Raw genomic sequence first — 12,708 nt, 5'->3', positions numbered from 1 at the left:
GGAACAGTCAGCAGCCATCAACAAGGCCAGACCTCCCACCTGTTTAAAAAAAATGCATAACCTGCTCCGAAGACGGGCAGCATTTTCGAACGACGTATTTTCAATTAGGGTCTGCATATTGGCTGTTTTAGACATAATACTGTTGCACACTCAATGGTCTACAAAATAGTGTAAGCATGACTTTTATAAGCACTGGGAAATCAAAAACTCTTATGGCTTACTTTATTGAGATATTCACTTAATTGAGGTGCTCTGGGATCCAGCCTACTGCAGCTCAGAGGGACGCCGGTACATCTTGAAGTTGGAATCTATTGGGGCGAGAGGTGGGCAGGAAGGAGCGATAAGGAGGGACATAAAGAAAATGTTTTCATGAAAAGAAGAGCTCCCAATCAGAGCCACTGCTTAACTTCCCACCAAAATGGTGGCGACCACCTGTAGCCCCAATAACAGCAGTCCACCCCTTCAGGGAGCTCTTGAAGCTTCTGAATGGAAGAACTGCCCAGTGCTTAGAAATGTGGTTGGCCCCCGGTGCTCATAAATACCAGAGATAAATTGTGTGGAAAATTCTTGGAGCTAATGGCCTGAAAAATATCTGGCTCAGGTGACATTCTCTCCTCCATTCTAATTGCATCTTTAACATTAATAGCCTAGGAGACCTACAGGCTGGTCACCTGGGTCACCCAGAGCCGGGGATAGAAGGACCAAGGAGGTTTAAGCCTAGAGAGGCAAATGGAATCTAAAGGAGAGAACCTGGGAATTTGAAGATAAGGAGACCTGGCTTCAAGCCTAGTTTGGCCAGGAATTAACTGTGTGTGTCCTTGGGTCTGTCATCTCCCAGCTTTGGGGATCAGTTTCCCTAAAGGAGGAAAAAAGGGATAGTTATGTCTACCCCTGCTCAAGGGCTGCGAGGCTACCAAATGGTAACAGAGGCAAAAGCACTTTGCATAGGGAAAGTCAGATTTACATAAAACTGGAAAGCTTTTGTGCAAACAAAATCAAATACATTAGAAGGGGAACAGTAAAAAGAGGACAAAGTGGAAGCCACCATGCTAAGACAAGGCATTAGGGGAGCCAGATTGGGTTGTGGAGTCAGAGGACTATCTGCTGCTTATCATCCATGTCTTTATCTGTAAGATGGAGTAGATGGGGGCGGCTAGGTGGCCCAATGGATAGAGCAGCGGCCCTGGAGTCAGGAGGACCTGAGTTCAAATCCGACCTCAGACACTTAATCATGGCCTAGCCGTGTGGCCTTGGGCAAGCCACTTAACCCCATTGCCTTGCAAAAAACTTAAAAAAAAAAAGATGGAGTAGATGGTCTCACTGTCAGGTCTAGATCCATGATCATAAACATGTTTCAATAAGGAGAGCTGTCTAGGAAGTCTTGAAAGTGAATGAGCCCCCTGTCACGGGAAGTGTTCGAGAATAGAGCTATTGCAGAGATTTCCTCACTTGGGTTTGAGGCTGAACTAACTGGTTTCTCAGATTCCAAGAATCTGTGATCCAAGCCCTCTTTTCTTTGTGGTGGTTCCATTGAAGCTTATCTGTTGTTCGTGGTGGTTGGCAAGTGAAGAGTGAGGGGATGGGATTCATCAAATAACACTATACTACCAGTTAGGGGGGGTAGTATCAGGCTGGGGGGGGGGGGGAAACAGCTCAAAGACAAGAGAGCCCCTCGACTGGAGGCAACCACAAATATACTACCCTAAATCCCAGGATCCTGGGGATAGCGTACATGAGTTAACATTCCCACTATAACGCATGACCTCTCACTAGTGCTTTTCCCATGAACAAATTAGCCACTACTCTTAAGACATTTTCCAAAACTGCAAAGAGAACATAGTATTTACATAAATTGTGCCCATAAACCTGAATTCTAGTCTTCCACGAATGTATATAGTGTTCACAGAGAGAGTGGGCAAAATAACTAAAATACTAGTCTAGCGAGCTTACATTCGACCAGGGAAATTCACAATTCTGAAGTTTGGTCAGAAAGCCTTCAGTTTGTTCTTTCTGTCTTAGAAACCAACCATAATGATGAGTATAATCTCTGCATAAAGCAGATACCCTCACTGCTATACTGAGCTGATCCATGTTGCACTTCACTTTACAGCTCATTGAACATGATATCTGTGCTGACCAGTCGCCTCTCTGATCTTCTCCTTGCAAACTGTACCTCTGCTCAGCTGGGTTTCCTTCTTGACAGCAACTGTAGTATCTGCCCCTTCAGCTTCAGGCTTATCGGATGCCCTCCAATTTAGTAGAGTGCTGCAAAGCCATGTCAACTCTCTTTCTTTTTAAAATTTATTTATCTATTCATTTTGAATTTTACAATTTTTCCCCTAACCTCGCTTCCCTCCCCCCCCCCCTGCAGAAGGCAGTCTGATAGTCTTTTTCTTTTTCTTCTTTTAGTTTTTTTGGCAAGGCAATGGGGCTCAGTGGCTTGCCCAAGGCCACACAGCTAGGTCATTATTAAGCGTCTGTGGTCAGATTTGAATTCTGGTCCTCCTGACTCCAGGGCCGGTGCTCTATCCACTGTGCCACCTAGCTGCCCCAGTCTGATAGTCTTTACATTGCTTCCATGGCACACATTGATTTAAGTTGAATGTAATAAGAAAGACTTCCTATCCTTAAGGAAGAAAAACAAAGTATAAGAGATAGCAAAATTATATAAAAAGATAACAGCGTTTTTTAAATTAGAGGTAATAGTCTTTGGTTTTTGTTCAACTCTATTTCTAAGCAGGATTCTTCTCCACCTCTCAGCATCAACAGCTGGCAATGAAGAGAAGTATCTTTCATCTTCTCACACTTTATCCATAGGTACCATGAGACATTTGTCTCTTCTAGTCTTCCTCCCCTTCCCTTCTTCTTGGTTTAGTCACTGAGTCTTCTCATATCATGAGCAATCAAATTCTCATCTTCTGTCCATGACCAGCTACATCATATTTATCTCGTAAGTCTAGAAAAATTGGTATTCTGTGTTTATATTATTTCTCTAAAAGTTCTCAAATTTCTTATATGCAAATCATGGAAATTCACTTTGTTGTCCATTCACTCCAGTATTCCACAACTTGTCATGTTCAAATGAGCAATTGCTGCCTCAGAATATTGAGACAAACCAAATTTCAAGTTTTTCCCAGAAGTCTAACTGCCTTCAGACAAATAAACTGTCAACAGTAGTCAACTTAGTAACATACCTCAGAGAAATGAACTGTCAAGGATCACCTCCTTACTTAAGGAGAAGAGGGAGCCCTGGCTTGAACTAGCCCCACACCATTCCAAAATCTTGGTTTTCCACTATGCTAAAGACTGAATCACTTCCAGGTATCCTGCTCCACTCAGCTCTGGGCTTGGCTCAGCTGTGGAAGAGAGGAGAAGGAAAAAAGGTGACAAGTGCTCCTAGTGCTCACTGTCACCTTTGTTGGACCTCTGACCCATTATTTTCTTTTCCTTCCATCCATCAGAAAAAGTATCCACTTGGTAGTTAGAGTTGGATGGGGGGATAGGTTGGTGGAAGTAAAGATTTAGATTCCAGATGTGAACAGTTAAAGCTCTCGGAATTCTCCAGTTAAAGATGCCAGACTTAGAGAAAAAGGCAGCACCCACTCATGGTGAGTCCATCCAGACTTGGCAGAACAGAAAACAATGGGCATAGATCAAAATTCAAAATCAAGTCCTTGGGCGGCTAGTTGGTGTAGTGGAGAAAGCACCGGCCCTGGAGTCAGGAGTACCTGAGTTCAAATCCAGTCTCAGACACTTAATAATTCCCTAGCTGTGTGGCCTTGGGCAAGTCACTTAACCCCATTGCCTTGCAAAAACCTAAAAAAAAAATCGAGTCCTTGTTCTTCCTTGGGATCCTGGGATAGAATCTAGAGTACTCAGAACCTTAGCTTCCTCCTTGATAAACCTGAGATAGCAGTTGAAGCCTATCCCATCTCTAACCCCTTTCCAAGCCAGATCACCTCTCTCTCTCTCTCTCTCTCTCTCTCGGTTTGTCTCTCTGTCTCTGTCTCTGTCTCTCTCTGTCTCTCTCTCTCCTCTCTCTCTCTCTGTCTCTCTGTCTCTGTCTCTCCTCTGTTTCTGTCTCTCTCTCTCTGTCTCTCTCTCACACACACACCAAGCAGCCAGGAGCTAGGAAGGAAAACTGTTCAGGGTGACAGAGTTGACTTCCACGTTGCCAGAGGACCCCAAATCACAGGACAGCAGCTCTAGAGCTAGAAGAGGCCTCAGAGGGCCTGGAGTCCCGATTCCTCATTTTACAGATGAGGAAACTGAAGCTCAGAGGGGGAAAGACTGACTCAAAGTTTCATGGGTTTTAAATGGTACTGATGGGATTTGAACTCAAGTCTTCTGCCTGCACATTTACCCTCTTGCCACCAGACTACACTTTATTCATGTGCTGACTCTGACCTAAACTAACTGTATGATCCTAGACAAGTGTCTTAAACCTCATTGTACCCCCAGACCACTCTCTAAGGCTGTAAATTGAAGCTGCAACTCTGATTTGAGAGAGGGAGTATCTCTATTAAGTTTGGTTAAAAAGAAAAGGTCAATTCACAATAGATTCCTTGGAGAGCCAGGGATCCTAGAATCATAGATTTAGAATTTGAGGGACCTGAGAAGTCCTTCGGTCCAGGTACTAGAGTAGATTCTCTGCCCTGGCTCTTTCAGCCCACACTTCTCCTTTGCCCTGGGCCAAGGGTTGGGAGTTGGTATATTTAGTGACCTTTGGGTCTATCCTGGTCATGTTAGCTGCCCCTTCCCCTCCTCTTGGTTCATAGACTAATGGTCATTTTTAATAGAACTATGGTTTATTTAGGACCCAAGAAAGTGCTCACTGATAAACCTTGTTATTGGGCAGAGTTGACCCAAAGTTCTCAAAGTCTATGCTCACAGGACCCAGTTTGGACAGCTCCCATCAAACCAGACAGATTTCAGGGATTTAATGATAGATGTCCTGATCATTGTCTGAGGGCCAGGAGAGCTAAATTTGGAAATGTCCTCTGAAGTCACAATTGGTCATTCCATGAAGAAGGGTTCTGAAGTCTTCCAGAATGATTTTCCTTTACATTATTTTGGTCATCACTTAATTTGTTTTCCTGGTTCAGCTGACTTCACTCCTCATAGGTCATAAACGATCAATGCACATGGCGCAATAATATTCCATCACAATTACATACCACAATTTGTTCTGACATTCTCCAATCAATTGGCATCCTCCAGTGCTTTTCCCATCACACCACTCTGGCCCACAAATGATATTATTGAGGAATCTCCCAGTCCCTCTACCTCCCATGAGCCATTTTTGGAAAACAGCCATACCACAGTCTGGCACTCAAGTTACCTTTTATGCACCAGCCAGTTAGTAAATGTCTACTTGGCTTGAACACAGTCCCACTATGCTCTTCTGACCTTAACTCCTACTGTGTGATTTCAAATGGCTGATGACTAAGCCAGGCTGGCCCCTTAATTGACTGCAATTCAGTCTAATTCAAGTAGCATTAATAAATACTAATAATAAATAATAATAATAAAGTACCAATTATTGGAAGGTGCTAGACTAAATACTGGGAGGGATAGGGTTCACAGTTCGAAAAACATTCCCTAGAACCATTTGTGTATTGGGGACTAACTTTCTAATTTGTATCTAATTTATTTCTGGTCATTTTAAGCTTAGACAGCTTAAGACAGCACTGAGTCTTTTGGGACACCTTGTATTTTGCATCTCAAACCCTTATCAGAAATATTTGGTACGATTGATTCCATTATAGCTACTCCCCTTCTTATCCTCACTTGCATTAACTTTGCATATACAAAATCTTTTCAATATGATGCAATCAAAATGATCTAATCTTTCATAATTATCTCCATCCCTTGGTTGATACATTTTCAGCTCCTTCCCCAAAGCTCTGAAAGATGTCCCATCTACGTCTCATTTTTCCAGTAAGATCTTTCATATTCATTTCATGTATCCATTTGGAATTTATTGCAGAATATGGTATAAGATATTGGTTTAAACCTAATTTCTGCCAAACTGCTTTCCAGTTTTAATATTTCTTCTCAAATAGAGAATTCGTTCCTAGGTAATTTGGTAATTTGTATTTGAGGGTTTATCGAACATTGGCTTATTGAGTTCAATTATTTCTAATTCTTCCTTTTCTAGTTTGTACTTTTGACCTTTTTATTTTTTTTAAATTAGTATCAATTCCAATGAAAAATGCTATCCACCTCCTGAAGAAAGGACTGATGGAGTCTGAGTGCAGATCTAAGCCATTTTTTCATTTTCATTATTTTTTGCTCCCCCCCCCTTTTTTGGTCTTTGTCTCCTTTCACAACATGACTATGGAAATTTTTTTTAAAAACTAGCATCAAATAGTTCTGATGATTTCTGCATTATAATATAGTCTGAGATCTAATAGAGGCAGACAGTACTTAAAGGGGGACTGGGGAAAGTGGGGAGGAGGATTCCTATTGGCACAGCAAAGAGAAAGCTAGCAGGGAGGTGTGGTGGAGATCCTGGAAAAACAAGGCCAAAATTCTCTACTCAGAGCTGAAGAGCAGAGGGGTAGAGTCCAAGGCTGTGGTGTTCAGAACAAAGGATTTAGAGCTGGGTATAGAGACAGAAAAGGAGTAGCTCAGAGTTCTGAACCCTGTCGAAAGAATGGATTTGACTTTCAGAAGCAACCAAAAGTCACTCAGATGAAAGTCTTGTGAATTAAGGAGGTTGTCGACCAAGCGGACTCGATGGATTTTGGTCTCAACCTTTCATGGCAAATAAAGTAAGTGGGCTGCTGCTGCCGCACCATCATCTTAAGGAAAATGATCCTGCAGACTTTCTCCTTTGCTTCTGAATGTCTGTGTAGCAATCTTGGTTGACTGGCTTTAGGAAAATTAATTCTGCACAAATAACAATACTAAGGTCAAAGAAGTAAATCAACAATCTCTTCTCCAGTGCTTTTGAAACGTACATTTTCTAGGATGTCAGCGATGATGCGGTTTTAAAGGATCGACATAGATTTTTATTTCTAGCCTGCAGAGATGTTGCCAATGGTCTGGAAGATGCCCCCTCACAAGGGGTGACTCAGATTGGATTCATGGGAACCGAGTGCTGTCCTGGGAGAACCTGTGAGAGGCTGTTACTTTCTAGGCTCATTGGGCCCTTCCCTAGAATTCCAGAGAACAATAACTTAAATAAAGCTTGGTATGTCCATTGGTTAGGGCCTCCTTTTAAGGGGATTAAGAGGGTCTTTTATAGAAAAGATACTCAGTGTACAAAATATGGACCAGGTAGAGCACATTTATTTATGTCTACCACAAAAGAAACACCCCAAACACCAAAGACTCAGAAACATGCATTAACAAATTCTTAAAAACACGAAACAGAATCCATCACACTTAGATCTTACTGAACGTTAGGGGAACTCTGAAGGACTGTCCCTCCAGACCTAGCGGCCTGAGCACCTCATAAGATCTGTGCTCTCTCACCAATATTCAGGATCCTAGCAAAAGTGGGCTCAGGCACTTGTGGATAAGATGATTCATGGCTCCTGGAAGTCCTTTCGCTGAAATCCTCGAGAAATTTCTATTAATTATGTTGTAGATTTTTCTTTTCCTGAGCTCCTTGTAGAAACTCGAATCTACATTTCACATCCAATCTGTTCTGCCAAGGACTGATTTGAAGTCAGAATTGCTGCTAAGACTCTGATGGAAAAATTCAAATCCTCTGGTCTTCTGAAGTTTCTCCTCTATCCAAGGAGAGGGGTAGCAAAAGAGACCAAAGCCGAGGCGCTCTCTTCCTCCACCAATCCATTCTCTGATCTTCAATTCCAAACTCTTGGCTTTATGTTAGTTCCTACAAAGGATGACCAAATCCCTCAACCAATTCTTAAGATTTCCTATTGCACCTAGGGAGCTACCTAGGCCTTATGGACACCGACTTCATACCATGGGTCCAAACAAAATGCATTCTCACCTGATGAAGGCAGCTGGGTTAAGTGGACTAGGTCGATAGACTTGAGTTTAATCGATCTCTACCCTACAATAGAATCAAATCCAGGATCACGTTAGTCTCTGAGGCTCAATTCCTCTGTCAAATGACCACTAAAGTTTCTTCTTCCAAGCTCAACATTATATTAGTCACATCTTAAAAGGGCAGCTAGGTGGTGCAATGGATAGACCACTGAACCTAGAGTCAGGAAGATTCCTCTTCCTGAGTTCAAATCCAGCCTCAGACACAGGCTAGACTTGATGGAAATGCATGGAAAGAGCAATGCTTGGAGACAAGAAGATTCCAATTTCTGAGTTCAAATCTGTCCCCAGTGCTCACTTCAGCAGCACACATACTAAAATTGGAACAATACAGAGATTAGCATGGCCCCTGCGCAAGGATGATACACAAATTCGTGAAGCGTTCCATATTTTTTGCTTATTTAAAAAAAAATCTGTCCCCAGACACTTATTAGATGTATCACCCTGGGCAAGTCACTCAATTCTGTTTGCCTCAGTCTCTTCATCTGTAAAATAAGTTGAAGAGGGGAATGAAAAACCACTCCAGTGTCTTTGTCAAGAAAACTTCAAATGGAGCAGCTGGGTGGTGCACTGGATAGAGCACCGGCCCTGGAGTCAGGAGAACCTGAGTTCAAATGCGGCCTCAGACAATAATTACCTAGCTGTGTTACTTACCTTGGGCAAGTCACTTGACCCCATTGCCTTGACAAAGAAACAAAAAAGAAATATTCAAATGGAGTCATGAAGAGTTTGGCATGTGTAACTGAAAAATGACCAGTGAAACTGGCTCTTGAATGTCCCACTCTCCAGTCTCTGCCTGGACCTCCCCATCACCTGGCCCCAGACACACTGAACTAATACTGGTAAGAAAAGAGTTCAGAAATAATCTGAGGTCAAGGGACACTTATCTCTTCATATTGTGATTCTGTGACTAGTTACTAGACTTTGGAACCCTTTCTTCTGCCTCCCCATTTGTAAGAGGGGGCAATGACACTCCCACAATGGGCTCCCCAGGGTTGTAGAAACCAGTGGCCAGAGCTCCTAGCCCTTAAAAGAGGCATTACCTTCTCTGCTGCTCCACCTAGTGGTGAAAGCCCAGAGGTTCCACTCTTAGCATCCTGGGGGCTTCTCACCAACCTCTGCCTCCCCTTTCCTTTTTTGATCATCACCATCATCCTCATCCAGGAGGTGTGGGCTTTGTGAGCCTGGGACCAGTTGAAGCTCCTGCTGTTTCCTATAGACACATATTTAATCCTGTTTAGCATCTGAAACTAGCCTATGCTGGGGATACCAAGACTCAGGAGAAAGCCCACCAAGACCAGGAAGGAGAGACTTAAACCAGCCACCACAGTCTGAAAGACAGGCTGTCAGAAAGATTTTGCAAGGAGGAATGAGCACTAGTCAGGGATGCTCCAACTGTTCAGTCCAGTGTTTGACACAGTGCCCCCCCCATACAGTAAGAGATTAATAAATGATTATTGGTTGACTTCTCAGTGAGATGGCTCGAGCCCCCTTCCAAGATCCTGTGATTCTTTGAAATATACACAGATTTCTGGGGAGCCTTCTTAGAATAGAAAACATGTCACTGGTGGTTAGCACCCAGGATAAGGGAAGCCGGGATCTCGCCTGCTGTGAAGGGAGTAATCAGAGATGTCCAGGACAAAGCAAAAACATTCAGGGGGTGGCCACCTGCTGGAATAGCTGACTGATGACCCCCAATTTTGGGCGGGGTGAATGAAATTGGGTGAGATTTCACTGGCAAAGAGAACTTCCTCTGTGGAAATTCCCTCTCCCAATGCACACCCCTTCTTCTCCTCCACATCATCTGGTGCACTGAGAGGTGAAGTGATTTGCCCAAGGCCACACAGCAGCACTAGGAACTGACCCAGACCACTCCCTCCTGACTCAGTCTCCATTCCTGGCCTTTGCTACCACCCACTTGGAATAGATAATTCTGGATTTGAGCCATTCTCAAGGGAACACTTTCTGGCTCAGGCAGTTTTTACCTCAGGTTCAGCCTGGGTTACTTTTTCCAAAACTCATGCAAAAGGATAGACCAGGGAGAAAGAATACATAGAATATATACATATATATATATATATATGTATATATATATATATACATATATATATATATATATATATATATATATATATATATATATATATATATATATATATATATATATATAACTGGCTGGGCTTGAGGTTACACAAACCCCTCTAGTCTACCAGCTATTCCCTGTACATTCCATCTCCCATCTCCAGACCATTTCCCAGGCTGTCCCTCCCACCAGGTGTGCCTTCCCTTCTCATCTTGTCTTATAGAATTCCTCTTTCCTTCAAGGCTTGTCTATTCTATCATCTACAAAAGGCCTATTCTGAGCTTCCTAGTGACCTAATCCCTTCATAAGAATGGGAGTTCCTTGAGAGTATGGCCTGTCCACCTTTCTCTCGGTGTCTGCAGTCCTCATGTTAGGTCCTTAATTCCTTCAGCCATTTCTTCTTGCTAGTACCCTCCCCCTAAAAATCTCTTTGTACGTATTTTCTATTTTATTACACTCTCCCAAGTTAGTGGACTCTATTCCCAAAGGGCAGCCGACTACGTTCCTCAGGTCCCCAAGGGCTGGGCTTTCTAATATCACTGATCATCAGCCCCCATCGGTGTGCTCCGCTTTATCAATAAGGCAGTTGAAACAAAGGAGCTTTTAGAAAAGTGATTTTCTGAGAATATGGTAGAGCCAGAATAAATTCCCCACCATTCTAAGAGCTGAATAAATAGAGAGCAAGTTAAAACTGAAAATACAAAGTTGGCAAAAAAAGAACATAACTGCCCTTCTCACCCCAAAACTGCCAGGGAAGAGGTGGGCTACTTGATGGGGGGTGGGGAGTCTTCTCTGCATCCACTCAATTCCTGCTGAGCCACTCTGGAGGCTTCAGTCCTTCCAGCTCCTCAGTCCATTGGAAGACTTTCACCTTGGCCAAAATGGCCCCTCAGGCTCCACATGGACTGGCCACTGGCAGAGAATATCTGAGCCTACCTCAAGCAAGGGGTCTCTTTGGCCAGTCCTTAGAACAAATGATGTGAGGGGCTTTGTAGACTTTCTGGCCAGACCCATGTAAATGGTGGCTATAGGTATCCTTTTCTCTCCAGTTACAGGGATTTGGGGGGTCAGGGTATCCCAAGGTCTGGGATTTTAGCAGCCCGGGGAGCTCCTCATTGTTGCCTGCTGTCATTTATAGCTGTTGAGACTCTGCTCAAGGGGAGCCCTGGGGAATGTAATGTCTAACCCACAGAGCACGGCCAAGATATGCCCAAGGTCAAACCTGAACTCAGCTTCCCCCGACTGGCAGCCACTTGTTCATGTCTAGATCACGAAGTCTTTCTCCCCTTCATTTCTTTCCCAAGTCCAGGAAGTAAGGGAGCCCGCCTCAGGCCCCAGGACCCCTCACTAGGTACCGCAGCTGCTACCTGCTCCCAAGCACTGTCCACTGGACATTTGGGTAGGGGGACCAGGGAAGGAAAGGAGGCCATGAAAGACGGAGAGACAGGAAAGGAAGGGGGTCAGGGAAGGAAGTGGGGACAACGAAGGAGGGGAAGAGAGGGGAACAGGCAAGGAAGGGGGACAGAAAGTGCCCTCTGGAAGGGTGGCAGCCCCTCTGCCAGCTCAGGTCCTCCCAAGAGTCTTTCATCTCCTGCCCCTCTCCCCGGACACCCCCCCCTCCCCTCCCTCCGGCTGCCCCCTCTCCGGCTGCCCCCCCCCGGTTGCCCCCCCATCCGGCTGCCGCCCCGCGCCGGCTCCCCCTCCCACTGCCCCCTCTCCGGCTGCCCCCCGTTGCCCCCCCGGTCTGGCTGCCCCTCCACGCCGGCTCCCCCTCCCACTGCCCCCCCAGGCCGCTCCCCCCTTCGGCTGCCCCCCGGTTGCCCCCCCCCCCGTCCGGCTGCCCCCCCCACGCCGGCTCCCCCTCCCACTGCCCCCTCTCCGGCTGCCCCCCGTTCGCCCCCCCCGGTCCGGCTGCCCCCCCGTCCGGCTGCCCCCCCGCGCCGGCTCCCCCTCCCACTGCCCCCTCTCCGGCTGCCCCCCGTTGCCCCCCCCGGTCCGGCTGCCCCCCCACGCCGGCTCCCCCTCCCACTGCCCCCCCCAGGCCGCTCCCCCCTTCGGCTGCCCCCCCGGTTGCCCCCCCCGTCCGGCTGCCCCCCCCCACGCCGGCTCCCCCTCCCACTGCCCCCCTCTCCGGCTGCCCCCCCGTTGCCCCCCCGGTCCGGCTGCCCCCCCCGGTCCGGCTGCCCCCCCCACGCCGGCTCCCCCTCCCACTGCCCCCCACCCCGGCCGCCCCCCCCACGGGCCCGCACTCCCCCCGCCCCGCCCCTCCAGTAATTACTGCGCTAATCACAGCCCTTTGATCCTGCCCTTTTGAAGTGGTGACAATCGCCTGGGCCCGGGCCCGGAGCAATTAGGCCTGGAGCTCCTGGGGCCCAGGCAGGGGGCCCAGAATCCGGGGAGCCGGCGCTCCGAGGGACCTCAAAAGTCATCCGAATCCAAACCCCCGCTTGGACTACGCAGAGAGCAGAAGGGCCTTAGCCAAAGTCGGCCTACTACGTTGGAATTTGAACCCAAGCCCCTGGAGTCCAGCTTCCAGAGCTAGGCACTCGGAGCAGGCTGGGAGAGGCCACCGGGGACCCCCGGGGCACAAGTCTCGTGGG

General features: G+C 46.4%; 1 non-coding gene across 1 annotated transcript; it reads left to right on the top strand.

The window, feature by feature from the left end:
• Positions 1–8,315: 8,315 nt before the first annotated feature.
• LOC141490378 (U6 spliceosomal RNA) lies at positions 8,316–8,419 on the top strand. Its single transcript, XR_012469205.1, has one exon. It is a non-coding gene; the product is annotated as a U6 spliceosomal RNA (small nuclear RNA).
• The last annotated feature ends 4,289 nt before the right edge of the window (positions 8,420–12,708 follow it).

This window comes from Macrotis lagotis, chromosome 5, assembly GCF_037893015.1.
Source record: "Macrotis lagotis isolate mMagLag1 chromosome 5, bilby.v1.9.chrom.fasta, whole genome shotgun sequence".
NCBI lineage: Eukaryota > Metazoa > Chordata > Mammalia > Peramelemorphia > Peramelidae > Macrotis > Macrotis lagotis.
Note: the sequence above shows the minus strand (reverse complement) of the source record. Positions and strands in the feature narration are given on the sequence as shown.